This window comes from Pelodiscus sinensis, chromosome 3, assembly GCF_052426305.1.
Source record: "Pelodiscus sinensis isolate ZL-2025 chromosome 3, ASM5242630v1, whole genome shotgun sequence".
NCBI lineage: Eukaryota > Metazoa > Chordata > Testudines > Trionychidae > Pelodiscus > Pelodiscus sinensis.
In genome coordinates this window covers 1,517,765-1,523,808 of record NC_143054.1, presented here as the reverse complement: position 1 = coordinate 1,523,808, position 6,044 = coordinate 1,517,765, and positions in this window count along the sequence as shown.

Sequence of the window (6,044 nt, the reverse complement as noted above, 5' to 3'; positions counted from 1 at the left end):
CTTTGGTTTTCCAATCCAAGACCAAAACAAATCACGTGCATGCTGTGCTTGGATTCGAGGACATACAGCGGTAGAAACATATTGTTGGCTATGGGGGCTTGGTTTTGTTTTTCCTGGCAGTGCTAAGCTGCTCTGACAAACCTCTTGCACTTGTGGTGTTCTAAGTTTATCTACTTACACACATGCCTTTTGTCCTCTGGCACAACTGTGGATAAATCTTGACCAATGAGCTCCGGATACACCATTGTTGCCATCAACGTGACGGAATACAGGCCAGGCTGACAAGATAGTCGCTGCTCTTCCCCCCCCCCCCATCCCCCATAGCCCTTCAGACCATCTTACGTGCTTTCGCTGAAGCATAGGAGAATCTCGGCCTCACATCAAACAGACCAAGGTGCCCCATCAACCCTCATTGCTGGGACAATCTCATGTACCAGCTATTGAAGTCAACAGAGAACTGCTGGACAATGAGGAGCATGTCCTGTGCCTTGGAAGGCATCTCTCCACCAAAGTTGACATTGACACGGAAATCCAGCATCGCCTGAGCTGTGCAAACTCTGCTTTTGTCTGCCTGGGATGAAGGGTCTTTGAGAACCAGGACATCAGTGCCCAGACAAAGCTCCTTGTGTACTGCTTAGTGGTTCCAACACTGCTGCATGCATGTGAAACATGGGCAAGCATCACCTGAAGGCACTTGGACAATATCATCAACGCTGCCAGAGGAGAATCCTAACTCTCCCGGGGAGGACGGGCGCACGAACACTCGTGGCCTGGAAGGGTCGAACATGGCCAGCACTGAAGCCATCACATCCTCTCCCAGCAATTTGGCTGGGCTAGCCGCGTGCTCCGCATCCTGATCGGCGCCTCCCAAACAGACTCTGATTTCCAAGCTGAATGAGGGACGGGGGAGTGTAGGAGCCAAGCGAAGCTGTTTAAGGACATGGTGAAGGCAAATGTGAAAAAGTTTGGCCTCAGTGTCGACACATGGGAGAGCCTGGCCCAGAACCATCCCCAGTGGTGAGTGGTCATCCGCGAGGGGGCAGTGTGATTGGAGAGGTTCCGTTGTAGCACAAACGAAGAGTGGTGGCAAAGGAGAAAAGCGGCAAGAACTGCTCTGCGCCCCTCCAGTAGCCACCAGCACCTGCCCCCTCTGCAGTAAGACCTGCGGCTCCGGAATCCACAAACAGGAGGGTGACAGGAAGACACCCCACATTTATTGTTATTACAGGAAGACGTCCCACTCAGTATTGAGTGCCCGCTGAGAGGAGTCAGGCTGACTTTTGCAGCTGCCTTCTCTGGGTCTTATCACTCCAGAGGGTAACAGTCTGAGCCCCAATCCCTCCCCTCCTGGTGGATTTAGCAAATTTGCGGCACACATTTATGAATTTGCAACATTTGCGGTGCACTATACTGATACCTAGTGCCTGGGCCATGTAGCATACCACCTCCCCACTGCATGCAGGTGCAGGCTTGGACGTGCATTCCCCCATGCACTGAGCTGCTGAGCAGTCCTGAAGAAAGCAGCATAGAGGCAAGTCTTACCCTTTTCCTGCGTTTATGGATATCTTTCTTGGCAGTTTGTATAAGGGTTTGCCACTTAGCTTCTCCTTTCCACTGAGCCTTTAAATCCATCTTGTTTTAGCAGACAGAGCATGCAAGGTCCCCATCTCAGCGCGGTGACCCACCTGGATCAGGTGAAAGTCGAAACGAAAAGGGAGACACGTTTTCAAGCCGTCTTCTGGGCTCAGGGTTCACAAGAAGCAGTGAGTAACAGGTAACCAGCACCTGGGAGCACCACGGGCAGAGGGGGCTGCTGCAGCCCCACTTGGTGTCCCTCCCCCAGGTCTGCCTGAAGCTGTGGTGACGGAGGCAGCCCCTCCACAGAGATCAGGAGCCTGTGGCGCGAGCTGCTCTAGCCAGACCCCAGAGGGCAGGGTGCCAGGCCAGCCCCCTCGAGCAGTCCCTGTGCCCATGCCCCTTGAACTGATTTAAGGCAGTGATAGCCCTGTGTTTAGCCATTTAACCCTCAACGGGATTTCACACCCCTTCCTCCCACACCTCACACCCCACCCAGAGCCCTCACACCCCTTCACTCCAACCCGCCGCCCTAGGCTTCACTCCTGCGTGTAAATCATGCTGTGATGTATCGCGCAGCCCCTCCACATCTGTGCACACAACAAAATGCATTCCGCTCAGGGGTGGGGAAAAATGAGGGAAAACTGACGATGCTCTTCTGTTTTATAAATATTCCCCGTTGCCAGCCATCAGAATAACAACGACTGAGGCGGGTGCTACCGAGCCTTGTGTATTACTCTTTGTTCTCCCACCGTGAGACAGGATAATTACCTTGCCTGAGTCTGCTCCCCATCTATTTTTAGACATTGATTTAAGGCCCTTATTCCAAGCTGGCAGGGAACAAAACAAAAGCGAAGCAGAGGGGGGCAGAATTCAGGCAGGCTCTGTTAAAGCACAGATAAAATGCAGTGTTTAATAAGCTCTGCTTGATACAGCTCTCGCCCACAGCACAGTGCATACAGTGGTGGTCGCATTACAGTGAAGATAGTTGTGGCAGGGTGGTTGAAGAGACTCAGGGATGTCTGGAGGGCTGGTTAGTGTAAGCACTTGCTGGCTGCGTGCTGGATGGAAGCAGCTGAATTTTGAGAGTGCAATAAGAGAAGGGGTTAGAAGGCAGATATGTTGGCTGGCAAAATACATCGTCTGCGTCACCCAGGAAATGACGACAGATTCCAGGGGCACTTGCAGCGAGGAGAAGGGCCTCAGGGCAGATCCAACTGTCATCCACGTAGCCACATTGCCTCTTAGGGAGGCTGTCGAGTGTGCACTTGCAGCACCGTCTGCGCTTGAAGTCCCCATTGCTGACCACACTGGTGGGACCGGTGCTAGGGATGACGTAGGCATCAGCCGGTCCGGAAACGGCACTGGTGCTGCCATCGTCAGTGCCAAAATCGATGCCGCTATCAGTGCCAGCACTGAAGCTGGGGTTGGTGCCGGCATCGGTATCAGACCATTTCCATGCTGACTGTTACTTAAGCAATGGGCTTAAATTGCAGCAAGGGAGGTTTAGGTTGACATTAGGAAAAACTTTGCAACTGTCAGGATGATTAAACACTGGAATAAATTGTCTAGATTGTGGAATCTGCATCACTGGAGATATTTAAGAGCAGGTTAGATAGACATCTAACAGGGATGGTCCAAAGCAGACTGTGAAGAGCTTAAAAAAGATCTCAAACTAAGTGATTGGGCAACAAAATGGCAAATGAAACTGAATCTTGATAAATGTAAAGTAATGCACATTGGAAAACAATCCCAACTACATGTAGGAATTAAAAAAGGGACAGAGAATATTTTATTGCTCTATATAAAACCATAGTACCCCCACATCTTGAATACTGCGTACAGATGTGGTTGCCTCATCTCAAAGATATACTGGCATTGGAAAAGGTTTAGAGAAGGGCAACAAAAGTGATTAGGGGTTTGGAACGGGTCCCATATGAAGAGAGATTAAAAAGACTTAGAAAAGAGGAGAGTAAGGGGGGGATATGATAGAGGTCTAGAAAATCATGACTGGTGTGGAAAGAATGAGTACGGAAACATTATTTACTTGTTCCCATAATATAAGAACTAGGGGTCACCAAATGAAATTAATAGACAGCAGGTTTAAAACAAACAAAAGGAAGTTTTTCTTCACACAGCCAACCGGTGGAACTCCTTGCCAGAGGATGTGGTGAAGGCTAGGATTTCCACAGGGTTCAAAAAATAGTTAGATAAATTCATGGAAGTTAGGTCCATCAATGGCTGTTAGCCAGGATGGATAGGAATGGTGTCCCTGGCCTCTGTTTGTCTGGAAATGGATGTCAGGAGATGGGATAACGTGATGTTTACCCATTGTGTTCACTCCCTCTGGGGCATCTGGCATTGGCCACTGTCAGCAGACAGGATACTGGGCTCGATGGACTTTTGGTCTAACCCAGTATGGCCGTTTTTATGTCTAGATGGTGCTTGATCCTGCCATGAGGACAGGGGACTGCATTTGATGACCTCTCGAGGTCCCTTCCAGTTCTATTATTGTAATCTTTCAGCTGTTTGTAGATGAATTTCTTAATTATTTGCTCTATTATCTAACCCTAACCCTTTCCTGACACAGGTTAAATTGGTTGATTTGTTGTTTCCTGGGTTGTTCTTATTTCCCCTTTTATAGATGGGCACTAGATTTGCCCTTTTCCAGTCTTCTGTGATCTTTCCAATCTTCCATGATTTTTTAAAGATAATAGCTAATGGCTCAGATACCTCCTCTATCAGCTCGAGTATTGTAGGATGCATTTCATCAGACTGTGAAGGTCGGAGGTAAACAGGATGAGGTTTAATAAAGAGAAATGCAAAGTGCTCCACTTAGGAAGGAACAATCAGTTCCATACATACAAGATGGGAAGCGACTGTCTAGGAAGGAGCATGGCGGAAAGGGATCTAGGGGTCATAGTGGACCACAAGTTGAATATGAGTCAACAGTGTGATGCTGTTGCAAAAAAAGCAAATATGATTCTAGGTTGTATCAACAGGTGTGTTGTAAGCAAAACTCGTGAAGTCATTCTGCCGCTCTACTCTGCACTAGTTAGGCCTCAGCTGGAGTACTGTGTCCAGTTCTGGGCGCCACATTTCAAGAAAGATGTGGAGAAATTGGAAAGGGTACAGAGAAGAGCGACAAGAATGATTAAAGGTTTAGAGAACATGACCTATGAAGCCAGGCTTCATGAACTGGGCTTGTTTAGTTTGGAAAAAAGAAGATTAAGGGGGGACATGATAGCGGTTTTCAAATATCTAAAAGGGTGTCACAAGGAGGAAGGAGAAAATTTGTTCCTCTTGGTTTCTGAGGACAGGACAAGGAGTAATGGGCTTAAAGTGCAGCAGGGGAGGTTTAGATTGGACATTAGGAAAAAATTCCTAACTGTCAGGGTGGTCAAATATTGGAATAAATTGCCAAGGGAGGTGGTGGAATCTCCCTCTCTGGAGATATTTAAGAACAGGTTAGATAGACATCTGTCAGGGATGGTGTAGACGGAGCTTGATCCTGCCTTGAGGGCGGGGGGCTGGACTCGATGACCTCTTGAGGTCCCTTCCAGTCCTAGGATTCTATGATTCTATGAAGACATCTAATTTTTCTACGTAATTTTTAACTTGTTCTTTTCCTTTTTTTAACTTCTGATCCTACCTCATTTTCTCTGGCATTCACTAAAAATGGAAACAAAGAAGCCATTAAGCACTTCTGCCATAAACACTTTTTCTGTTATTGTTTCTCTCTCCATTGAGCAATGGGTCTTGGTAACAAGAAAACATTATACAAATCTATTTGAAGCAAGAGGAAGACCCTTTATTTTGTGTTGGGCCACTGCCATTTTCAATTCAAGGAACTCCCTTTGGTTTCGTCAGCCCAGAGTGTTTACTATGGATAGTGTTAGTGTTTCCAAACTAAGGCGTGTGGGCAAGCACACATCTTAGAATGGAATTAACTTGAACAAGCACTCGAGGAAGAACATGGAGGTGATGCAGTGCACTGGAAGGACATTCAGGTAATCTCTGAGCATTCTAATTCATAGGATTTTATGAGTCACATGTTCCTTGTGGAAGGGGGGCACAAGGAGAGGCTAAGGTGATGATTTTTGCGGTTTGCAGCGTATTAGGGCATCCACTGAAAGAGAAAATAGAGTTACTTGGCAAAATACAGCAGACTTTGGAGAGGGGAAACGTAGTTCAGAAATTAAAAGACCAGCTGTGTGCTGTCTCAGCAAAGCAGTTAGCTCTTCTCTGTAAGAGAGGGGCATTGGAGAGAAAATTAGAATGGAGTTAGTATCAAGCACCAGAGGCTTGGGAAAAATCAGATTATTGTTAGACCTGCGCAGCTGCCAGACTGAAAATGTTGGACGACTCCAGAGCTCACACTATTATCACGCCAGCAGAGCCGTGCATGTGGTTGCCTCAGCTGGAAAATCATGCTTGTAAATGAGAATGCACTTTAACAGACTGGTTTG